Genomic DNA, 26,466 nt, shown 5'->3' on the forward strand with positions numbered 1-26,466 from the left:
ATCTACTGTGTCAGAAGAGTCTGTAATAGGCAGCTCTCCAGCAGAGATAGGTGAAGGCTTTCTTCCCAGCTCAGATACAAATGGGGTTAAGTTCTTCATCCTAGTTCAGTTTACTCATTTGAAGTCAGCTGAGTCAAGGCTAGGGTACTCCTGTGAAAAGGGTGCTTCACGGGAGTGGCAGGGGTGAGTTGGGGGAGGTGGGGGAAACTTATCTCTGTTCCAAACTCTGTTCAGCTTAGGAACATGACCTAGCAACCCAGTGGAAGTTGCTAAAAAAAAAAAAAAAAAAGGTGGTCTAAGACAAACTTGGTTTTAAAGGTTTATTTTCCCTCTGCCATGCTCAGATCAGAGCTGTCCACAGTGGTCTCACTCCTGAACAGAGTTTGGAACAGGGGTAAATTACACTGGCATTATTTACTCTTTCATAAATTATGCTGGCTTCCTAAAGCTTGAATTCTTCTGCCTGAGAAATAATGTAATTTTAAGCAATATCCATGTAGCATATGTTAAGATCCCAGAAAAGACAGTTAACTACAGGTTTGTTTTCAACCAAGTTTAACAATGCCAAGTAAGCCCTAGGCCCTAAGTCATAGATGTAGATATATTTGCATGTAAAATAGTTAGGAATGAACCAAGGAAAAAGAGAAGGTGATCTGCTTTCTGCAAGAAGGCTTCATTTTATTTTATTTTATTATTAATTTATTTTAAAAATAGACATATATAAAAAATAGACTATATAAAATTAATAGTGGGAACTGGAGGTGCATAAATTTGCAGATTATATGCTTGTGATGAGTTTGATGTGGAGGGAAAGTATTTATGCCATTGAGTAACAATTCTGCTTCTTCAGTGCAGGATCAAAAAGGGACTATCCTTCAGTCTGTGAATAATGAAACAGCCTTGAAAGCTTAGTCACTGCAGTGCAGCAAGTAGCAAACAGGATGGGGCTTTAGAGCCTTTTTCTGCTGATAGAAAAGGAAGAAAGAAAGAAAGAAAGAAAGAAGCCTGACCACCTCCCAGGAGCTACAGATGCAGTTTCCATGACAACCCCACATCTGAGTCAGAACTATTAAGGATCACCATGGCAACAAGTGTCTCACTTGCCATTTCCAGAAAAATGATGGTGTTTGGACTGGAATCATCACACCCTATCTAAAGGGGCAGGGTTGTGGCTGCACTAGGAGACACAGCATGGATCCAGTCAGTTCTGGGTGTGTTGCTGCTATCATGATAAATGGGCCAAAAACTACTCTGCTATGCTTGATAGTGTCATACCAAGGATTTTAAAAATACCTGGAATCCCCTTCTCTGTTGAAACTCTCAGACTGTGGGTGTCTGGGTGGGACACGGGACTGAGAAAATGCTGATTGCTGATGCAGATTCATGAACTCCAAGTGCAGGGCAAGAGGAAGTGAGATCATCCACTGAGCACATCCGTTACTCATTATGATCCTATTCCAGTACGTCACAACCAGTTGACTTTTCATTTCCACCTTTTCTACCTTTTCCACCTTATACAACACAGGGGAAATTGAACATTCAAACAAACACATACACAAACTTTGAAATGGCACTGGGAGGTTCGGAAGATGGCTTTGTTTCACAGGGCATTTGGCCAATAAGAAATTGTGCCATAACTGTGGCAGATTCTTTCAGAGCGGCTGAGTGGTAGCTGTGGCCTCAAAGTAACACTTCTGTAATGTGTATCATATGAGCTGTCATGCCAGAAACACTTGTCTTAGTGCAAGTCCTGGACCACTGCTTCAGTGCAATAGCAGATTAGATGAGGGCCCATTAGTTGAAACTGAATCCCAACAAGATGGAGCCCCTTTAAGTGGGTGAGAGTGCATGGTTCCTGTGTCCAGCAAATAGGCAAGTTGCCTGCCCTAGACAGAGTTGCACTCCCTCTGAAAGAACAGGTGTGCAGTCTGTGGGGGATCCTAGTTCCAGCACTGCTGTTGGAGGTGCAGGTGGCCTCTGCACCAAGGAGTGCCTTTTGGTAGCCTGGCTGGTTCACCTGCTATGGCTGTTCCTAGATAGGGATAGCCTAGCCACAGGCATCCATAGACTAGTAACCTCAAAGTTGGTTGCTGGCATCCCCTTCTGTGTGGGGTTGCCCTTGAAGATGGCTGAGAAGCTGCAGCTAGTGTAGAACTGTGCTGGGCCGGGAGGTAACCCTTGAAACACGGTCCAGGACCGGTACAGAATCCAGAGTTTCCGCTAGGAGTCAGTCCAACAGGGCCGAGGCAGGATATGAGGCAGGAAACCAGGCAAGGACAGGTACAGGATCTCAGGCAGGATCTGGCATACAGCAATGTTGCTCCCACAGCCTGGGGCGGGGTCCATCAGCCTTTTATCTTTGTCAGGGTAACAGCTGGTCTTGATCCCCCGGCATCTCACCTCCCTGTTTCACCCAAAGGCGAGCACTCCTCCTGCGAGTGCTCAGGTCACTCCTTCTCTCAGACCTTAGTCTCTGCAGCTTGGGAGACGTCAGTGGGTTACTAAACCCAGGGGCCACCTCAGCTTCCCCTGACCCAACCAGTAGTGGAGCAGCTATAAGTGATGGCCCAGCTGAAGGCAACGAGGTAATTCCCGCATCTGGAGCCAGGGAAGGCTCAGGCCCCTGACTCGGCCCAGCTGGTGTTTGTTGCAGGAGAACCTGTGCAGACTGGGACTCTTCAGGATCAAGCCCCAGACTTGGTTCAGATGATGCCTGAGGCAAAGGATCCAGTGCAGACTGAGATTCCTCTGGTTCTGAGTCCAAGCCCGAGTCCCAGGCCATCACACGAACATGAAATTGCATTGGCAATGAATAATAGTTTTTTTTATTTATGAATAAATGAATGCACCCTAGAATTTACACTGACTCTCTGCAGCTCTCTAGTTACAGTACATGGATTTCCTCCACCACCCCAAGAAAGCAAAACCATAAATTGCACTATTGCTGTCACGGTCAAGTTCAAAAGGGATTCTAGCCCAGCAAAAGTTTTAGAAGAGTCATCTAGGGCTGACTCACAATCACTTGTGTAATGAAAGTTAATTGTGTGTATTCTCTTTAAAATATACATCTGAAGGAAAAGTCTCCTGGGACTAGTTGGACACTATTGTGCATCAAGGTACATAGACTGTACACTTGTTGAACATCACATGTGAATAAATGTACGAGCAGACAGCTAAACTACAACAAGTGTAGATGATGCACTTGTTGAATGTACATAACATGTGAACACCCCTAATATTATTCTGGCTCACTTGATCTCCAAGTAGATTCAAGGGTAAAATAATTCAAAAATTGGATGTTTTGTTTTGTTTTGGGCAAGTTATTTGCCAGGCAAAGAAAAACTACCACTGACCTAACATTTTCCCAGGTTTTAAAGCCAGCATCAGTAATAGAAACGCAAAGAAAATAAGGACTTAGGAAGAGCCCTGCTGCCTAAGACCAACGGCCCGTCTAGCTCAGCATCCTGTTCTTAAAGTGGCTCACCAGATGCTCATGGGAAACCCACAATCAGGACCCAAGCGTCACAGCAATCTCCCCATTTGTGATTCCTAGTACAGTGGTACCTCGGGTTAAATACTTAAACAGTGGACACAAGTACATAAGCAAATTGCCCTGCCTCAGTTCAGTGTCATGCTGATGGTTGATAAAGCTGCTATAATCAGAAACATGACCTTTCTATATATGACATTAGGAAACATGGGTCTTTTTAAGTGAAAAAGTAAACTGCTTAATTAATCGGTTGTTTTAACTGATTTCAGTATTGTACAGTGGTACCTCTGGTTACATACTGAATTCATTCTGGAGGTCCATCCTTAACCTGAAACTGTTTTTAACCTGAAGCACCACTTTAGCTAATGGGGCCTCCTGCTGCCACCACGCCGCCAGAGCACGATTTCTGTTCTCATCCTGAAGCAAAGTTCTTAACCTGAAGCACTATTTCTGGGTTAGCAGAGTCTGTAACCTGAAGCGTATGTAACCTGAAGTGTATGTAACCCGAGGTACCACTGTAACTGGCATTTAGTGTCTCCAAGGCTGGAATTAGTACATAGGATTCCTATGGTTTCCTCTGAACCCAAATCGTCCTCTTTGCCACCATCTTCTGACTAACCTTATGCAGTGCTTGAAGAAAGAAAGAAACAAGCAGCCCAGAGTTACATGTGTTCCCAGCACCCATTTAATCAGCAAGAGTTAAGGGAGCTCGGCATCTCTCACATCCAGGCCCCTGCAGTTTGGCACCGATGACACGTTTTACTATTAGAATGACTCTAGGCAGTGATAAGCTGCAAGGGAGATATAATAGTGTTGTCCTTATCTCTCCAGACATCTACCCTATTGTAAATTCACCAGAGTCAGTCAGTCACATGGCACCTCAATCGACTACGGAGCCTCGAGGCAAGAAAGCTAAGCTCTGGCTTCTGCTGCCGTTCTGCTTCTATCTATTCCAGCTTCTTCAGCATTGAGCCCCTCAGGAGGACGATGCAGAGCCACCCGGGAAGAAGGCAGAAAAGCAGAGTGTGCCACAGAGGCAGGTTCACTGACACCACACTGTGACTTTCAAAAGGTATGAATTCAGTAAAGGCCTTTCACGCATTGCGAAATTCTGACATGGATGCTATTTCTCCATGTGAGGAATAACAGCACAGGAAGCTGCTGCATACTGAGATATCTAGCTCAGGACTGTCTACACGGATTGGCAGCCTTTCCCAGCAGCATCGGGAGATGCAAGGGATTGAACCTTCTGCATGCCAAGCATGTGAACTACCACTGAGCTGGCCCTTCCTCAAACTTGGAGTGGCTCCCGCATGCAGTTTGTCACATGTGCCATTTGTACATATGAAATGCTAGGGAACTGCAGATCATTGTGATAGCCAAACCCCATTCTTCCTGTCTGGGAAAAGTTGCATCCTATGAAATATGCAAACTAAAGCGTGTGCAGATATCCATAGTTGGCATATACCTCTTCCCCTCTAAACCAGGGAGCCGTCTGAACAAATATATAAGACAGGTCCAGCCTTCCATCCCTTTGTCACTTTGGCCTCCCAGTGCAATTTTCCCTCTTGTCCTCTGGGATAGAGGAATTGGCCTCACACCAGAAAGACCAGAACGATCAAGAAAAGGAAGAAGCAATGGCTCTTGTATGAAATCAAGGAAGGATGATGGTGGCAAATATTTGTCTTCCAGGAGACTAGTAGTCAAAAGGCTGAGTGATAGGAAGGAGGGCTCTGTTTCCCTTCACACTTGCTTGCCTGCCCAGCAAAAAAACGGTCAGTTCACTGGTAGGCAGGAGTGACCTGGCTTCCCAGCACCAGCACCGCTACACATTACTGGGATGGTGTGGCATGGGACAGAGTGGTAGAGAGGTCACAGCGGAATGGCACACCAGTGGAGCCCATCTGGTGTCTCTGCCAGCACACTTGCAGTGCCCTGACCCAGTTTAGTGGCAGCAGTGCTGGTGCTAGGAGACCAGAGCTACAGCGTGGTGTAGTGGTTAAGAGCGGTGGAATCCGGTGAACCGGGTTCACTTCCCCGCTCCTCCACATGCAGCTGCTGGGTGACCTTGGGCCAGTCACACTTCTCTGAAGTCTCTCAGCCCCACTCACCTCACAGAGTGTTTGTTGTGGGGGAGGAAGGGAAAGGAGAATGTTAGCCGCTTTGAGACTCCTTAGGGTAGTGATAAAGCGGGATATCAAATCCAAACTCTTCTTCAAACTCTTCAGTGCCACCGCTTCACACCAGCTGCTCCAGCAGTGCAGGCTGCACGTTTCAAGCATGATTCATGTTCGTATCTCAACTGATTTGTCCACATGCATAATAGGGAGAATATTATATACTGGATTCTTATTGTGCTTTTTGATACTGTGTACTGACATTTTGCTGGTGACGTGATGATTGTAAATTGTGTGAAGCGCTTAGAAATTTCGTTATATTAAGTGGTATAAAAGTTATTAACATTAAGGAAGGAAGGATCCTTTCAACTGGAGATGCCAAAGGCTGAATCTGGGACTTGATGCATGGAAAGCATGGGCTCTGTCACTGAGCTACAGCCACTTCATGTTCAAAAAAGTATCAGAATGAAAACTGTCAGAAATAAGCGTTTGTGTGTAGACCTTCTTTGCGCAATAGAGTACTCCTCCAAGACACTATTTTCCCCCCATTATGAGCAATCTGATTTTAAAAATGCCTGCTGTTATTTTTTAAAGCTGGAGGGGGAAAGGCACACCTGTTATCTGGGAAAGTTTAGTGTCTCACAATAGCATCTTGGCAGCAACACCAGCTGAGACTAGGGAGAAATAATATCACAGCTAGTGAGCAGCTATGTTCTCTCAATCACCTGAATTGCATCTGTAGACTTTTTATGCATCTAGAAATATTTGGGGAAACTTTAGCACAGTAATCTCACATCCTGATGTGGAACTGCACCTTTATTTCAGATGTCCCAAAGCCATGATTTTGATCTGTTAATGTCTGCCCTCATTCCATCAGGGCAGAGCTGAAATTTCATGGGAAGAGTTCAGAATTTTTCTTATGCTAAAAGTATGGTATACACACACACTGATACACAGATACTGAAGAGGCAGCTGATTCTCACATAACGCGAGTTTGGTTGACTTGGTTCTCATTGCAGGGACATGTAAGGGTCATTTGCCTTGACCTGCACAGTCTCTTTGTGTAATGTTGAGTACAGCTCTCAGTTAAAAATAACAAGCACTTGCCACCAGCTTCCCTGGTTTTTAATCTAGCAACATATCTTAGATGTTTTTTCACTCTGGAAAGGGGAAATCTGTTCTAATTCAAAGAACAGTAAGCTATTCATCTATATATCTCACAATACTGTTATATGGTCCAGTTAGACTGGCTGGAAAGCCTTATGATCACAACAAAATCCAAGTACTAGCAATAGCATGATGGCAGTGGGATTGCACTGATGTAGCACCAGAGTTACATGGCTACAATATTCTGCTAGCATAACCTAATGGGAACATAACACAGTAGTCTCCCATGACTCCAATGCATGGTTGGTATCCAGCAGGAGCTGTGCATTCAGTATTGTGGGTGTGACTGTGGAACTCCCTTCCAGCTAAGATCAGTCAGACCCCCTCCCTCCTGCTTGACAAAGACCTTTCTATTCCAGCCAGCATTTTAGGTAAGTTGCATTATGTTAATGTTAGTGTTTCTTAGGCAACTCTTGAGATTGCCCAGTCAGGACAACGATCAGGAACAAAGACTGTCGACTAGTAACTTGATTCTTGTAGTTTATTATACAGTCATACCTCGGGTTATAGCTGCTTCAGGTTGAATTTTTTTGGGTTGCGGACCACCGAAACCCGGAAGTACCAGAACAAGTTATTTCTGGGTTTTGGCAGTCGTGCATGCTCAGAAGCACTAAATTGCGCTTTGCGCATGCGCAGAAGTGCCAAATCGCAACCCACGTGTGCGCAGGCGCAGGTTGCGAACGTGCATCCTGCACAGATCACGTTTGCAACCCAAGCATCCACTGTATACAGCAGTAAACATACAATTCTTATCTACAAGTTACTATTTACAACAGGACTTCTTCACTCTCAGCAACTCCTCAACAACTCCAACACTAACCACACCAACCACCTGTGTCATAGGTCATGCTGCCTATATGAGGGACCTCAGCCAATCACTGAGCTGTTGCTGGGTCTCCTTATCTCTAGGCAGATTCCTTTCATGCTCTGTCTTCCCAGGCTGTGGAGACATTAATTGCTGCTTGCAAAGCTACACGTAAACCATGGATTCCAACACATTAAACCTAGTTATGGAACTTAGGTTTTCACCTGTGGTTTTGGTTTGTTTTAACGTCTTATTTGACTAATGAACTGTTTTTATTGCTTGTTCTGTAAACAGCTTTGTGACCATCTATGGTGGAAAGTGGTCTATAAATATTAGAAATGAATAAATCATCAGCACAAGAACTAAAAATGGACAGCAGTTACACAGGATTTAGGCTGCAGTCCTAACCTCACTTACATAGTAGTATGCCCCATCAAATTCAATAGGAGTGCTTTTCCTTCTGTTTAGTGGACAAAGAGCAACAAGACAGTTCAATAGTCTGGAACCTACTGTATGCCATTTCCATGGAAATTTTGAGTTGGAGTGGAATGAAATTCCCCATTAATTGCTATAACTTCATTTCTTAATATCCACTGATGAACACTTGGCACTTCCTTATCTTTCCATTTTTGGAAAGTTTCTGTTCTTCACTTACCATTCTTCCTTATCTTTCCATTTTTGTGTAAGAACAGTTTCTGTTTTTCACTTACCATTCATTGTGGTCTAGTTGCTGGGTTTTATGGATTTTTTTGGCATGTGACCGCATGACGTCATCATGATTCAGATAATATACCCGAATAATATACTAGAAAGAAAAGGATTTTACTCTAATACAAAAAAACCTGACTTTTGTGAAAGATCCTCACTATGTTCATCTGTGAGGCATGTGTACAAGTGCTGCACACTTTCTGTGTGAAGGGGGTTGGTGGATGTGGTTTAGGAGATATCTGTTATCACCATTTCCTTCTGGCCAGTGTGAACTGTCAGCTTGTGAGCTCAGTTCAGATGAGGGATATGGCAGACAGAGATGACGGCATGGGTCAAAGTACTGCCCACGACAGAAGTCATTAGCTGCAGACAAAATTCCATCACAATAACTAGGTTTGTCATAGCTCAGACAGACATGTAGTTCCCCTTCTAATCTTCCATACAGTCATAGAATTCCAGAATACTTGACACAGTTGTGAGTCTTGTTTGCAAGGGGGTGGACTATATGACTCTCTGAGTGCTTTCCAACTCTACAATTCTAGTATTCTTTTTTAACCCTGCAAAAGGGCTATCTGCATGTGTGCGATCAAAATTCTGGCATTTACTAGCTAGAGGAACACAAGTACGTAAGGGGACAGAACTTTTTTTCAATTCGAGCACAACTCACCATTAGGGTAGAAAGGAAAGCCATGCACTCCCTCTCTAACAACAGTGATGTGTGACCAAAGGAGCAGGCAATCAGCTACAAATTCACTCTGAAAAATGTCAGATCAAACATCAACTATACACCACTATAAATGGTAAAGTACAGAAAGGCCATTGGGGTGCTTTTCTCTGTTATCCACATTTAGCAAAACTGAAACAGGAGTAACATCTATGTTTTTTATTTCCAAAAAGTCAGGGAGATTACTAGAATTTGCCAGCCTTTCATAAGCATTATGGAAAACTAGGCTGCAGTCCTAAACCCCGATCCATGCTGCTGGAGGGGGTTAGAGACATCCTCTCCAATGGCCTCTACTGGTGGCAAGCTCCACCACCACAGAGGCCCCACTAAGGCCACAGAAAGCAGGGCAGATGCAATAATACTGCCAGCAAAAGAACCCAAAATGAACCACTGGGGTTTCACCAGGGGAAGTTCCAGGCTGGCCATGGATCTGAGGGCTTCTAAGGATTGTATCCAATGCTAAGCTAATTAATCATCCCATCAATAGAAGGATTTTTGCTTGCACCATGGGACTTTTCCCACGTTTCTCTCCCAGTGCACCCACTATCTCTGTTTTGGGCTCCGCCAACTCTCCAGAGCAGATCTGGAGAGGGCACAGAGTATGCACAATTGGAAAATCCCACTATGCAAGCATAAATTCTTGCACTGATGCGCTAGCTGGATACTGTCCATAGTCTGTCTGAACTTTAATGGGAGAGGGAGAGGGGCAAGGCCGTGGGGAGCTCAGCACAGTGCACACACAGTAGCCAAGCCAGTGCAATGCTCCCAATGCTGTGTTTGCACCCTGCCGAGCTGCACACCCTGGCTTGCTCCTCCCTCTCGGTAACAAGCAGTGATGGACATCATTGGGAAGCCAGGAAAGGAACACAGCCCCACCCATCCTACTGGCTGCTACTCCAGAAAAGTGGCAATGTCCGCTTGCTAAAACTATAGGAGTCTGACAGGCCTTGGGTCTTTAAAGGCACAATAGAGCAGGCATAAGTACAGTAGCAAGGGACGCGGGTGGCGCTGTGGGTAAAACCTCAGTGCCTAGGACTTGCTGATCGTAAGGTCAGCGGTTCAAATCCCCGCAACGGGGTGAGCTCCCGTCGTTTGGTCCCAGCTCCTGCCTACCTAGCAGTTCGAAAGCACCCCTAAGTGCAAGTAGATAAATAGCAGGAAGGTAAACGGCGTTTCCGTGTGCGGCGCTGGTGCTGGCTCGCCAGATGCAGCTTAGTCACGCTGGCCACGTGACCCGGAAGTGTCATCTTGAGCGAGATGAGCCCGCAACCCTAGAGTCGGTCACAACTGGCCCGTACAGGTAGGGGTACCTTTACCTTTTAAGTATAGTAGCACCTTAGGAAGAAAGGAGACAGCTGTTCTTCAAATTTGTGGACTGGAATATGAACTTACTCCTCTTATGTTACAATAGTTCCCCAAGAAGAAAAGGCTACAAGAAACTGGGATGGGAGAGAAATTCAAATCAGCTGGTTTTCAGAGCTGAGCCTATGTAATTTGCACTTTCTGAAATAATACACAAAATGAAACACAACCATCCCTCGAATTTCACATTTCTCCAAATTTTTCAAAGCAATACAAAATGGCATATATTAGTATGAAGTGTGTACAAAATGCACATATTAGTGAAAATAACATACAAAAATGCATTCTCTTATGGGAAATTGCTTTATAAAAATGTTTATATTACAAAAAATTCACATTAAAATGCTGGTGAATTTTAATGAAGATTTTAAAAAAAAAAACACTTGTTTTTTTCTGCTCCAGAGGATAGGACCTGAACCAATGGCTTCAAGTTACAATAAAGGAGGGTCCAACTTTGCATCTGGAAGAACTTTCTGACAGCAAGAGCTGTTCGACAGTGCGATGGACTCCCTTGGGAGATGGTGGACTCTCCTTCATTGGAGATTTTTAAACAGAAATTGGATGGCCATCTGACATGGATGCTTTAGTTGAGATTCCTGCATTGCAGGAGTTTGGACTAGATGGCCCTCAGTGTCCTTTCCAACTCTGCAATTCTATGATTACATGTTGTGGAAATGTGGAGAACTGAATTTAAAAATGAAATTAACAGATTCACTCATCTCTAGCACATCAGCTATTTTATGACCACATACACAGTAGAACTCCTGCCAACCTAGCAGTTCAAAAGCACGTCAAAGTGCAAGTAGATAAATAGGTACCGCTCTGGCGGGAAGGTAAACGGCGTTTCTGTGCGCTGCTCTGGTTCGCCAGAAGCAGCTTAGTCATGTTGGCCACATGACCCAGAAGCTGTATGCCAGCTCCCTCGGCCAATAAAGCGAGATGAGCGCCACAACCCCAGAGTCAGCCACGACTGGACCTAATGGTCAGGGGTCCCTTTACCCTTTACCTTTTACACAGTAGAAATCCTTAGCGTATACAGCTTCCATTAGTTTAACAGAACTGACTGCGAGTTCAGGAACTGGGAAATCCACCCACTTAATGTTCAAGGGGTTTTCAGAACTCCGTAAGCCACTGTCACCATCAGAAGCACATAACTGGGATAATCTTTCAAACATGAAGCATTCTGATGTGGACCACAGCAGTTCTGAGTTGGGGGGGGCTTACCCATGTGAAACATTTACTAGTGCCTATAGGAGATTTGCTGCAAGCAGAGATGAATCGGAGCAAAATGTCCAGTGGTTGTTGTAGGAAGCACTGGGAAAGAGGAAAGGGTTTGGCTTTGTTGCGGGGAGGCCAGTGCAGGCAGCTGGTGCAGCTAAATGATGAAGGGCTCTAGGGAACACAGAGATACCGGAAGAGTTGAAACAGGCAGCTGAGGGATGTGATCAGGGGGGAAAGAAAGATGCTGAGAGAGCTGGGTTGGAAAAGCTAATAAATCCTGCCTGTCAGGGGAACTATATGACAGGCAGGCAGCCGGGGGGGGGGACTCTCTTGAATCCACAGACCCATAACTGGGTTATATAGAAATGTAATCCACTTAAGATTTAAAGCTGTCCTGCCTGGTTCCCTTCAGCAGTGCCCTCACACTGCATCCATTCCAGCTCCAGGGTTTCCCTAAAGCATTGCAGGGTTTCTTGTCAGTGGCCCAGTTTGATTAGATATGAGATGGAGTTCTTCCAAAGAATTTTGGGGAACATAAGTGCACATTAAGGAACTTATAAATACCCCCACACTGCTATAGGCTGTGCAAGGCACAATCTACAGAACAGGAAGTTGACAGTGCAAAGTATTCAAGCATCATAATCTAATACAGCATTTCTCCCTCTGCCCCTCCAACATAAATGCAATACAGGCAACTCCCAATTTACACATTCCAAGGCACCATGTGTTTTTGTGATATCACATATATTTGAAATGCCATTGTTAAAGTCTGCAACGACCCTGTCCCCCCCCCCACCTTGTCCCTTTTTCTGATCTTTTAGTGATGTTTTCGGGTCACTACCAAGTTTGGCACGATGCTCACGTATCAGATGGGCCTAAAACGGTCGCTGCCTGTATGGTTTGCAGTAAGGAACTCTCTCACAGTTCACATCACCCTGGGTTGGAAAAATGTCAGTAGCCCATCTCCACAGGTCTTCTTGGATAGGAAGGAACATGAAGCTTCCTCTGGTTACAGGACCTGGACTTGGGCCAAGAAGAGACTAAAATTGTGAGGGTTTTCAGACTTTACCAGAAGAACTTAGAAGAACAACAGTCAAGAGAGGAAATTTTTAAAGACGTCCTGAAATACCTTTTGGATCTTAGGTTTAACTATGGACATTTGGTTGCCCTGTCGAGAAGGAATAAAATCATCTTTAGGTGGGAGTTTCCCCAAGATCTACTCTTCAGCCTCAAAGGAAGGAAAACAAAAATAAGATCAGTAGAAGACAAAGCAAAGTTCTTGTATAAGTACGAAGAAGACTCGCAGAAGGGACTTGGAAAAGAGTTAAGAGCATCGGACAGAAGATCACCAGGTTGATGGACTATATGGAATTGGCGGAAAGGACTGGCAGAATCCGAGACCAGGGAGAAGAGATGGTGGAAGAAGATTGGAAAAAGTTTAAAGACTGTTTATAGAAACAATGTAAAATTAATGAGTGTTAGAAAAATGTTGGAATGAAGTTATACGGCTTTAGTAGAAATGTTATAAGGAATTAAGTATAGATAGATTATTAGAGTATTAAAGGGAAAATAAGGTTAAAATATGTTAAGACAATTATATGACAGAAATAGAGGAAGATGGAAAGGATTTGCTGAAACAATTAATAGAAGTGGAATACAAAAAGGGAGGTGTGAGGAGGTCGATGAAACAAGGGAATGAAAGTTAAGATATTGGTATGGTAAGATGTGTGTTTTAAATTGTTTTTGTTTGGTTATGTTTAGTTTATTGTGTTAGTGTTGTGTTGTGTATTGTTTATATATTGTATTGTATTGTTTTTTTGTTTTGTTTTCTTCTCTTCTCTTTCTTCTTCTTTGTAATGTTTAAAAGTAATAAATATTATTTTTTTAAAAAAAACGAAGCTTCCTTGGTTACATCTAATTAGTGAATTTTGTTCCCTCTGTCCACTCCCTCCTTTGATTCCACAGGGATAAACATTGGGGCATGTTAAGTTTGTCATCCAGTCTTCATTTACTGAACACCATGGATGAGACTTCTTCAAGAGTATCTAATCTAGAGATATTCTCTAAATAAATGCTTTCTTGCTTTCTGGTATCATTCTTTCTTTCTTATTTCTCCTTTGTCCCTTATTTCTAATCTTAACAATGCTTCTTAATTTGGAATGTGGGGTTTGACTGTAAATTTCTGGAAGTTCCTTAGTGACCTGCCGTTCCTTTTGGTATCACCTCTGACAGCCATATAGCCTTGGGACTTTATAGAAATCCAAGTTACCCCTAAAGTAAACAAACATGCCTCTCTACCCTAGTCTGTGCTCACATCATCATAAATTCATAAATATGGCTATGCTCATATTTAAAATTATTCTAGAAATCAAAAGCTGCCCCTGTCCAAACACAAAGACTGCAGAGCAGCTATTAATTTTGGGGTGGGGGGAGCCAAGAGGGTCTTGATGAGCTGCCCTTTAACCAAAATTCTCAGGACGGTATACAAGGAATGCAACAAAACAGCACATAAAATCAATATTGAAATCATAAAATGATCTAACGCACAATTCAGTTACAAAACAGCAGCAATACAGAAGTTGACACAGATAGAAACTGGCCAAACATGTCTTGAGTCCCCAAAGACAATATAAAACAGATATGTCTTTAACAGATGTCAGAAAGGCATCAACAACGGGGACAAGTATATCTATGACAGGAGGGAGTTCCATAACCAGAGTGGCATAGCCAAGAAGGTCCCGCTATTCTCTGCTGTCAGATTTGCTGAGAGAATGATAATGAGCATTAAGAAAAAATGGGGAGGGAGTCACAGAAACAATGGTATAATATAATACAATAAACTTATAATGCATATATGCTTGTATGTTGAAGCCTGAAAATCAAGATGAACAACCTATAATGTCTGGTACTAAAAGAAGAGTGGCAAATCAACAGGATATTGATAAAACCAATGGCAATGGCAGAGTAAGTTGCACTTGTAGCAAGGGACAGGCAAATCTGTCAGTTTTGGTTTTTCTCAGTTTCTCATTTTTCCTGACTTCAGTTCAGTTCTTCACATTTCCACATCAGTATGGGAATTATTTTTGTTAGCCCTCATGAAAATTCACATTTTAATGCAAACTTGCCCTAATATATACATGTTTGTCTGCAATTTTCCTTAATATACATTTTTTTCCAAAGCAATTTTCCTTTATATAATGCATTTTTGTATATTAATTTCACTAATATAAGCATTTTTATGCACAGGGTTCACATTGATTTGGGGGCTTAATTCCCATTAGAGCGAGACTAAATAAAGCATGTTTTGAATTCAGTCCCCGAGCCCATTTATTATTATTGCCTCTTGCTGATTCGGTAGTAGATTGGTATATGTTGTGCAGTGCTACCTGTGTCATTGCCCCTACGCCCCACGTTAGGTACAGTTTTCTTTCATTGCCTTTTAATGGAAAACAGTTTATCATGTGTAATAATTTAAAGGGATCTCTCGCTCATGCTCAGCTCTGTGCGAGACAATGAATTAGGGGGAGTATCTGTTTCAGTCTCTCCTCTTTCACATTGTTGTCAAAAGACAATCCATCTCTGGATTTTGACACAAGGTCCTTTGTTTGGTAAGAGTTCGTTCTGTGTAGAATGGAAGGAGTATTACACATGATGATTATGATTATGATTATGATGCTGCTGCTGCTGCTGCTTGGGAAACACTGCTACAAAGGAAGGGGTTAATAGATCTCTCTATTCGTGGCTCAAGCCAAGAGCTACACACTGGTTAGAACAAAACTGAGAACCAAAACCACCTCAACACAAACCCAGTCCAGGGGCGGAGGAAAGTGGGGGCAGGTAGCCCTGGGTGTCACCACTGAGGGGGGTGACAAAATGCTGGGTGGCACTCACCTTGGGGCCTGCAGTGTGCCCAAGTCACATGTCCCTCTTGGGAGTGACATGGTGGCTTGGGCAACCGCAGTGTGCTGCTCCCATGGGTTACCCGAGAGGCGAGGTCCAAGTCCAGTCCGTGGTCAAAGGCACAACATGGAGGCAGCCCGTAGTAGCTGAAGCTGAGTGCAGGGCAGGGAGTCGGGTGAAGTCAGGAACAGACATGCAAGCAGGGAGCCAGGGCGGGTCAGGAGCTCAGGCAGGACCTAGCAACCAACATTGTTGCTCCCACAACTTGGGGCTAGGGCTGGCCTGCTTTTATCTGCCCCAAGGCATAGGACAGTCCCGATCCTCTGGTGACTCGCCTCTCCTAGCCAGGAGGCGAGCACTCCTTCTGCGGGAACTTAGTTCCCTCCATCTCTCTGCCCTGAGCCTCTGCAGCTCAGGAGAGGCTGGAGGGTTACCAGACCTAGAGGCAACCTCAGCTTCCTCTGCCGGGGCTGAGAGTGGAGCACCTGCAGGCAATGGGTCCTACATCACCTCAGGAGCCAGAGCAGACTCAGCAAATGTCTGCACCTGAGGATCCAGCACAGGTGAGGACCCTTCAGGCTCATGCCCCAGCCCCGGCTCAGCTGGTTCTGGAGGTGGGGAATCCTGTGCAGGCTGGGATCCCTCAGGTTCAGCATCCAAGTCCGAATCCCAGGCCATCACATGCAGGCTCCGCACTCTCCCAAATGATCTGCCCGCCGCCTCCCCCTCAGTTGTAGGGCAGCTGAGTGGGATGAGGCAGGCAGACTCCTTGGAGGCCTCACAGAGCATCCTGCCCTAGCTCACCCCCGCCCCCTGCGGGCGGCTTGTTCCACCCCTGGGCGCAGGGCGCGCGGGGCTCCAGGTGCCTGATCAGCTTGCTCCGCTGCTGACCCAGTCTTCAGGGCCCGACAGTTGCTGGGAATCGCCGTTTGGCTGAGTGCTATTGCGTTTGCAGGACTGGACTAGATAGGCCATTTGCCTGATCCAGCTGGCTTGTCTTATATTCTTTGGACCGATGCATACATACAAATGTTCAGCAGTTGGTGCCAGGTATACTCTCGATGGGCTGAATGGGGTGTGGCTCTGTTTTTCTGAAATCTAGCCAGCACAGAATCCAACAAAATATAATAATTCTTGACCTACTGTGCTTATGTGTAGGCTCTCTCTGTGTGTGGTGCAATCCCTGGCCAACCCTTCTGGTCTTTGAGGTCTGCCCTTTTTCTGCAGCCACAGCAAAGGTTATTCAGTTCTCTTGGCAAGCACTTACCAGCCTATGATCCATCCCACTTAGGCTATGTCTGTATTGCAGCATGCAATTTTTCCCCCTGAAAGGGGATTATTTTGGACATGAGTTATAGTAGTTATATTCCTCTCCCTCTCTCTATTAAAAAACAACAACAGTGTTTTGTGGTAAATATGTATGTGTGAGATTAGCTGTCATCTGCCTTTCCCTTTATTCTGCTGCTAAAGAATGACTCACATCTACTCTACCCTTGGCATTACCATTTCACATCAGAACATATAACCATAATTATATCCGCTACTTTAACTTGTTTCTTTTCACACAGGAATCAAATGCGTGAAATGCATAACATGGTGAGTAATGCACAATACTTACTTAGTGCATGAATGTGAACCTATTCACACAACGCTCTGAGCCCATGATAGCCATGATTTCTCTTTTTCCATCAGCCTGTTTTGATTTTCAACCAGTCTTCCAGAAGGTGAGTCAATGTATGTTGCTGTCAACAGTACATGCTGAAATCAGTACAGATAATCTTTTGACACCTATTCACAACATAAACATCCGTTAGTTACCTAGTTTTGGGAAATGTGAGTTGGGCTTTTCCAATCACATCCATTGCTCCACCAACTTTTGCCACTAGCTCCAACCACTGCTGACACTTGGTCTCTGAAAGGTTGTCTATGAAGAAACATGGCCCTTTGGCTGAAAAAGATTCCCCATTCCTGGTATAAACCAACCTAAATGTTGAAATCAGATTTGTCTTTCAATGCAGAAACTTTGTGTGATTCAGCCATTCCTATATCATAGGCCCGTAACACTTAGAAAAACTTGTGAGACTTTTAGAGATCCTGAAATTGCTTCCACTAGCTGAAGGAATGGAACCAACTTTTGGCAATTCTCCTCCCTCCCTGCAGCCCCTGAAAATGTGTCCCCAGAGAATTGGTGGGGGGAGCCTTTGGAAACATGGGGAAGAAGGGCAACTGGTAAAAAAAAAAAAATCCTTCTTCCATCAGCAAGATCCTTTCCTGGATCTAAAGCACATTTAGGATTCAAAGCAAAGGATTTTCCCCTGTATTAGTTGCCTATGGCACAGATGTAAGAAGTGTCCCACTAAATCCATCACTTGTAAGAGTTCAGACTGGGCTTCTAAGGGAGTCTTTAGGATTATGACAAAGAATAGCACAAGTGTTTTCCCCTCTCTGGTGTTTTCCTCCCACTGTTTGGTTCAGTCATCCATTATTCCAGGTGTCAATGGAAATCCCAATAAAAGGGTTATTGTATGTACCCAGCAGCCCTTCAATTTACTAATCCCTCACTGAGCCTTTGAATTTATGTTCTGTCTTCTTATCTGCCTCTCCTAGATGCCCATCTTTCCATGCCTATAGATCTAATCTATTGCTACCTGCCTCCTTGGTTTTCTGTTCCTAGTAATGTCACTTTGATTCATCCATTTTTACTTTAGCTGTCACTGTCATTGATCAGCCTGGAAGTTCTGCATCTCCATTAAAACCCCTCAATAACAGCTTCAACAAGGGAAAGGCTTTACCTCTGCAATGTAAAATGCTTGGCACTCCATAAAACAGTTGTCATATTTGCATATCACGTATAGAGAAACTGAGGTGCACGAAAGGGGTGTTCATGGAAAATCAGTTGCAGGCTCTACACTGTCTATTCTAGTTACTACTTTGATTGTTACACCACACAAGAAAGAAACAATTCAAACAACACCCCCTTGGGGATATGTAGTCAATCTATACTAATTTCCTTTGTCGGACAATGAAAGACAGAATGGAAAGTATTCACTGTGTTTGTGTGTCCAAATTTACAGCAGCATGACATTTGATAAATGTAGTCCACATTTTGAACCAAATACAATATATGCAATGTTTGCTTACTGACCTTTTGCTCAATAGCAACAATGTGGTATGGAAAGTCACATACAGCAATGTTCTCGGAGTCTGGACCTGGCACCCTTCCCTGGCAGTAAGCCTTTTTGCTACCTTATTATCATAACTAAATATTACTGGTATTTAAAACTGTGATAGTAAAACAGCCATAATATTGCATTCTGTTTTCCTAATAAGTGTGGTTTTGGTATTAAATGTGTTATTCATTCCCTTGTACAGCAGACCCCAATTGTTTTCCAAGCTCTCGTGTCTCACTTATGATTTTAAATTTTTAATAAAATGTGATTGATTAATGTTTGAATGCAAACACAAAAGCCTCTATCGACCTACACTTACACCAATCAATGTTTCCAAGAAACCAAAAGTGAGGATGGATTGCTTCCAGCCAACAAATGTTTGCATTCTGACTTCTTCAGCTTAAGGCCTTCAAGTGATGGATCTGTACAATTTGGTGCAAATTTAAGTATGATCAGGACATTTGCAGGCAAATCTACCTAACTATCGCTTTCCAAAACAATATGCAGACCCGAAACACAGCCATCCTTCGAAATCTGCTGTTCTCTGAATTTTGCAATGCGGTTCTCCAGCCAAGTAATGTGTACGAAAACACATACACTAGGGTAAAGTGTGCATTAAAATGCATATATGAATGAAAGAAGCATACAGATATGCATTATATAAGGGGAAATGTGTATATTAGGCAAAATTGCATACTGTACAAGGATGTGCCTATTAGGAGAAATTCGTACTAAAATCCTGCTGAATTTAACGAGGACTCTTTTAAACATTGCAAAGTGACATGGAAATGTAGAGAACTAAACTTGCAATTGGAAAAAAAGAGAAACTGGAACAGAAAAGGACACGTCCACCCATCTGTGTGCTCTACACAGCTCTCTGGCTATGCTCCTAAAGTAGATGCCTGCAGCAAGTCTTAGTTCCAGGAATTCGAAGGAGGCCATACCTGAAGGCAGAGCTGTACTTATTCTTTCTTTATGATTATTAAATTTGTATGCCGCCCTATACCTGTAGTTCTCAGGGTGGTTCGATAAATGGGCAATTTGTGCACTAGGAGAAGTTATAACCCAAGAACTATAGGCAGAGATGGGGAACCTCCAGAAATTTATGGACTCCAAGCCCATTCCATTCCACTCTATTTTTCAGGAATGATGTCATTTGTAGCCCAACACCATCTGGAGAGCCACAGGCTTTCCATACCTGGACTACAGGGACGTCTGGTCATAAAGGGGATGAGAAAAAACTATTCATGCTTGAAGGTCCAAGGTTGAATTTTTGGCATCTTCAACTAAGGAGATCAGTGACAGGTGACAGGGAATACAGTGGTACCTCAAGTTACAGATGCTTCAGGTTACAGACGCTTCAGGTTACAGACTCCGCTAACCCAGAAATAGTACCTCAGGTTAAAAAACTTTGCTTCAGGATGAGAACAGAAATTGAGCGGCAGTGGTGCGGCAGCAGCGGGAGGCCCCATTAGCTAAAGTGGTACCTCAAGTTAAGAACAGTTTCAGGTTAAGAACAGACCTCTGGAACGAATTAAGTTCTTAACCTGAGGTACCACTGTACCTCTGCCTGCTGCCAGTCAGAATGATGAACAGTGGGCTAGTTGGACAGGGTCTGACTTTCTTGGCAGCACTTTCCTAATTCACTGTGCATGAATACTGCGCCATTGTGTTTGTATCCTATATCATATTTGCTTTTGTACAGCACTGATATTTTAATTACAAAAAAGTATTACAAAAAAATGCCAGCCTTCCAAACACTAAGAAAACACACACACACACACACACACACACACACACACACACACATATATTACAATATAATATATTGTATGTAAATATATATATAACAATATAATGAGCAAGACATCTCCAACAACAGCACTTTTCAATTCAGTGGATATTTCTGATAGAAACAAGAATGCTGTAGTCTGTTAAGGGAAACACCACAAATACAAAATGGAGCAGAACTAATATATTTACTGTACCATCCCGCTTTATTATTCCACAGAGATATATGACTTTAATGGGTTTATTTATGGTACTTGACAAGATAAATATTCCTTTGTCCTTACTATTCAAATAAACTGGTGCAGAGTAAAATTCAGAGCTCTTCATCAAGCATTTGCCAAATGGTCTTATCAGTAGCTTTATAACTTAAAAGACAGATGGAGATATTTCACTATAAAGTTATCATATCAGAAAGCTCTCATTGACACATTATTTTGTATATTTCTGATCTGCGCTTCAGAACAATCAAAGGGAGAGAGCTATCCCAGATTATCCACCTCAAATCAGTTGAACCCTAGGCATATCAGAGGAGGATTTAGAGAGTTCAGTGTTACAATTTAAAAATGTATAATAATCCCATCTACACACAACTAACAAATCAATTCCAGTGTAGTCTGGAAATCTGCAAGGTGAATCAGTGCATTGAATGGGAAATATAAAACGTAGTCATTTTTTAAAAAACCATTTTTTTATCATTCAAAACAAAAAGAAAGGCAATATCAAATTATAGACTGTCACTTCTCAACATGAGAAGGTGGGCACACAACACAGCCACAAAATATGTATGGTATCTGCAGTTCTGTCCCTTCCCATAAACGAATCTCCTGTCTGGTTCTCCATACGTGTCAATGGAGTGAATATCTCTGATGACTTTTTATGGAGAAAGAGGAAAACACATGAAATCCTGAATCAAATATGTAGGGAAAACCCCTTAGAACCTATTCCCCTCCCCCCAGGGTCCAGGTCCAGTAGGTTACTGTGCCTTGTCATTATGTATATATGTGCTGCATTTATTTATGTGCTTTATATTCTGCCTTTTAGGGAGAACAGTGGCGTAGCGTGGGGGGTGCAGGGGGGGCGGCCGCACCGGGTGCAACATCTGGGGGGGCGCGCTCGCTGCCTCCGGGGTCGCCAAAGAGCCTCGGGCACAGGCTGTAGCAGAGCCCCATGGCAGCAGCCCAGGCAGCAGCAAGAAGAAGCTGGCAGCGGCGGCAGGTTAGGGGTTAGGGGCGCAAATCACTTGCCTTGCCCCGGGTTAGGGGGCGCAAATTACTTGCCTTGCCCCGGGTTAGGGGGCGCAAATTACTTGCCTTGCCCCGGGTGCTGACAACCCACGCTACGCCGCTGAGGGAGAAATCTACAGTTACTATGAACAACAGAAGCAGAATGGGTGTTTGACATATTTCAAGAGGTAAAAATCTGGACACAAAATGTTGTTCAGCTTTTTTTGGACAATCGCCTGATAGCCCTTCCGCTGCCACCGGGCCAGAGCCCCCATACCAGAGCCATACCAGAGCCATAGCCCCCCCCCCATTAAAAAACCCAAAATCTATGTCATTTGCTTAAAAATGTAAACCCCTCCCCCCCAGATAGGCATGTAGGACCTCCAAAAGAGGACATATTGGGGAATTCCCGAACGTATGGCAACCCTATCAAAATGATGAACAAAGTCTCCTGATTCAATAAATAAATAAAGCACCCTTCATCTGAAGATCACAGGACAGTTTACAACATAAAACCCCAAAAGAAAATCCCATAACATAATAGCAAAAAACATTCCCCTCACAAAACACATTTAAAAGGTCATAACTAGCTTAAGCGTGGAACGCAGGTGGCGCTGTGGGTTAAACCACAGAGCCTAGGACTTGCCGATCAGAAGGTCGGCAGTTCGAATCCCCGTGACGGGGTGAGCTCCTGTTGCTTGGTCCCTGCTCCTGCCAACCTAGCAGTTCAAAAGCACATCAAAGTGCAAGTAGATAAATAAGTACCGCTCCAGCGGGAAGGTAAACGGCGTTTCTGTGAGCTGCTCTGGTTCGCCAGAAGCGAGTTGATCAGGCTGGCCACATAACCCGGAAGCTGTATGCCGGCTCCTCGGCCAATAAAGCGAGATGAGCGCCGCAACCCCAGAGTCGGCCACAACTGGACCTAATGGTCAGGGGTCCCTTTACCTTTAACTCGCTTAATCAGTCAAAGCATTTCTACACTGCTGGATATTTTTAAAGTTTCTAAGAAGTGTACACTAGGTACAATATAAAAACAATACCCATGAAAACAGTATAAAACCATGTAAAATGAAATAAAGCAACCAAATTCAGGGGCTTCATAAACATCAATCAGGGTCCAAACATATTCATTATTTATGGTCTTTCTGCAAGTCCTCTCTAGGCCTGTTAGGTTGGTGCTTGTGTTGGATGCTGTACTTTCTCACACTTGGGAATTGGGAATTATAATTCCTAGCACAAGCCATGGTTGAGAGTCCCATTTGAATTTACCATGCCAAAACAAATGCACCCCAGGAAGAAAACAGGATTTTAGATTTGAAATAGAGGACAGCAACCAAATAAAACATTTGCAACAACGAGGGATGTGGACAGCAGAGACTGTGGTGTTTTTATGATATATGATATATATATATGTGAGATATATATATATATATATATATATATATACACACACACACAACCTGAGCCTACGATGAAGGGGTTCACAGCTTTAACACCCCAAGAGGGTCTTGCTTCTCCCATAGGCATAGCCTTGGATTCCAGAAGAAATCAGACATGGCTCTGTTGCTTAGCTGCCCGGCCTACTTCCTGTTTCTAGCTTACACACCTCAACTCTATCTTTTGTCTTTCTGATAGTTGAGGGAGGGGACTCTTAATGCCCCATACTCAGGGAGACATTACCAAGAAACATGTCTCCCTATTCTACCAACTGGATCCTTGTTGGATCCAGAAATTAGAAGAGACTCAAGCATATAGCCTACCCCTTCCCCAAACTCACAACCATACATTCACCAAACCAAAGGTTGCTTCATTAAGTGGTCTGGTGGCTGCATAGTTCACTACACCGCAACCAACTGAACACAACACAATCAAATTCTGGACCCTCTAATCTCTCACAACGCCAATAAAAATAATTATATATATATATATATATATATATATAGGACTTGGAAATGTGATGCTGACACAAAACCCTACACTAATACTATGTGAAAAAATGAAGGAACATTACCCCCAATCTCTCTCCCTCTCTTTCACCTCACTTTTTCTCCAACCGCAAGATGTATTTCATACCAAATTCAAACAAACTGTGAAAAAGACTATGAATCGAAAAAGGAGACACTATATGTACTTTCCTTTTTTATTTGTTTGTTTTAAAACTTTAATAAAACTTTAACAAAAACTAATTTTTTTAAAAAATCAGTAAAATATTTGGTGAGAGTAATAGAGTTAGCACTGAAGAATGTCGACACATGCACCAAAGAAGCTGTTCACCAAAATCTTATTTTGATGAGAGTTTCATAGAGAGTAATTAGCTAACATCAAAGTACACTTGTGAATGTTATTGCAATGCAGACCAGAATGCTGACTTTGCATGAGCAGAATTTAATTTTACATTCTGAGCCAGGGAAGAACCTCGGGGAGAAATGACGCTCAATTTAAAATACATCCAACAGTTACAAGCTGGATGATTTCTTATCCCAAAACAGGTCATAATTAACTTTAGTGATGTCTCTAATCAAAAGAGGCTGGAGAAATGCTCTCAGGACCATCTTTACAAAGAGGGAAAGCCTTCCATGCTGTGCCACGCCATACTTCTAATTTGCAGGTCAGGTTGGAATACCCTGTCATGCCATCAGAAGGATCGCATTGCCAAAAGCAAATGGCTGATACTAGGCAATTGGGATTTTATTTACTGTAGTGCCCCTAATGGCTCCTAAAAGATTTTCTTAATTTTTAATAACTTACATTTTATTTCAGAGTAAGAGAATGAGTGAGGCTTCCTGAACTTTAATAAACACTTTTGGATTGAAGCTTTAAATTACAGAGTACACTACTGGCTTTAAACTGAAGTAGAATCATCCATTATTTATAACCACTTATAAATATTAAGTAATCCACAGAGTCATTATCTAATACTTGTTCTTCAATGCACAAAATCTATTTGCTGCATACATGCCTGCATATACACACATACACACGTTTCTGTACAGGCTGTAAGCTTGCTTGTGCCAAGTTATTGCCAACACAAAGGTTCTTGTTTTATCTATGTGGCCTTAGGCTTCTTCCTCTGCAGCACTAGAAGCCTACCTTGATCCCAGTTTATTCCTTCTTCTTGAGAGGTAGTAATGCTTACAGATGCAAATTGAGATGATTTCTTTAGCAATAGACCAAACACAGACTAAAAGATGCGGGTTCATAACTTGTCCTAATTTTTTACAATATGAATTTACAACTGTCACATTTAATATAAAGGCTCCCAAAGGTAACAAAAATACATAAATCAAAACTGGCATGATATAGATAGTGAAGATTCTCAGGTTTAAATTTCTAAGTTTTAAAAGATCTAAATGTCAGGATTCTAACAGTGGAATATTGATTTTAGGAACTTTCCCAATTTACGTTAAAAAAAAAAAAATCCCAAAGATTTCTTCATGGATTTTATGGTATTCAAACACTTTTCCCCCCTGCTGAGCCTGTCAAGTAGGCACCATTCTGGCCTGTAAGATATTAGGACTCTCCTGCTTATCCTTAAAAATTATGCTTCCCACTCACAAACTGCACTTGTTGCACCTGCAGGCTTAAGGCAGAGTGAAGAATTCAAAATTCCCCTCCACTATCTCCCTCTGTAATGTCAGTAGAAATCAGTGTTCTATGAATGAATGAATGGATGGATGGATGGAAGCAGTTCCAGGAACCCCCCCCAGAGAACTGAAGCCTAGAGCAAGATAAATTTTGAAATCAATTGAACTGATGTTTACAGGACCGTCTTTACCTGGGGGGTGCAAGGGGTGCAGGGCACCTGGGCACCGAATTCGGGGGGGGCAGCAGGCACCCACCACTGAAGCTGCTGAAGCTCTTAACTATCTACCTGTTGTTGTTTAGTCGTTTAGTCGTGTCCGACTCTTCGTGACCCCATGGACCAGAGCACGCCAGGCACTCCTGTCTTCCACTGCCTCCCGCAATTTGGTCAGACTCATGTTTGTAGCTTCGAGAACACTGTCCAAGCATCTCGTCCTCTGTCGTCCCCTTCTCCTTGTGCCCTCAATCTTTCCCAACATCAGGGTATTTTCCAGGGAGTCTTCTCTTCTCATGAGGTGGCCAAAGTATTGGAGCCTCAGCTTCAGGATCTGTCCTTCCAGTGAGCACCCAGGGCTGATTTCCTTAAGAATGGATGTGTTTGATCTTCTTGCAGTCCATGGGACTCTCAAGAGTCTCCTCCAGCACCATAATTCAAAAGCATCAATTCTTCGGCGATCAGCCTTCTTTATGGTCCAGCTCTACCTGTTAGGAAACAATAATTTTGATCAAGCTAGAAAAACAAAATACATATATACCTAGGTATTACCGAAATGTATACCTACTGTTTCACTAAAGGACTTTCGACTTTGTGCGCTCATTTACAAAGATGCGCCATGCCAGCGGCAGCGCTTGTCATTCACAACGGTGACACTCATCAGACTCAACAACAGCGCTTGTCATTCTCAAAGGCGCTGTGCACGCAAAATTAACTCTTACATCATAATAAAAGTTAATTTGGGGACTAAACTAAATTTGGGGGCACTGGGTGGATCTTTGCACTCTGGTAGCACATATGCTAAAGACTGCACTGGATGTTTATTTATTTATATTAAAATTTTATACCTTGTTTTTCCATGAACTGGGTCCCCAAGTGCCTTACAAAATAAAAGCATGCAACATACAAAATTCAAAACATAAACTGAATATCTGAGGACACGACTCTTCATGACATGAAACATTCTTCTACTCCATGGGGGAACCAGTAAT

General features: G+C 43.1%; 1 protein-coding gene and 1 long non-coding RNA gene across 3 annotated transcripts in view; both read left to right on the forward strand.

The window, feature by feature from the left end:
• Nucleotides 1-26,466, forward strand: part of ZBTB20 (zinc finger and BTB domain containing 20) — a 633,941-nt gene that overhangs the window by 69,188 nt on the left and 538,287 nt on the right. The window lies entirely within an intron of this gene.
• On the forward strand, nucleotides 1,152-25,951 carry LOC309340411. 2 transcript variants are annotated; one of them, XR_014155982.1, is made up of 5 exons: nucleotides 1,152-1,211; nucleotides 4,447-4,562; nucleotides 17,063-17,090; nucleotides 21,805-21,866; nucleotides 25,564-25,951. It is a non-coding gene; the product is annotated as an uncharacterized lncRNA (long non-coding RNA). The 2 variants fall into 2 exon arrangements; XR_014155983.1 differs by lacking the exon at nucleotides 1,152-1,211 and having other exon boundaries at nucleotides 4,403-4,562.

The sequence above is a fragment of the Podarcis erhardii genome (genome assembly GCF_964252035.2).
Source record: "Podarcis erhardii genome assembly, chromosome: 4".
Classification (NCBI taxonomy): domain Eukaryota; kingdom Metazoa; phylum Chordata; class Lepidosauria; order Squamata; family Lacertidae; genus Podarcis; species Podarcis erhardii.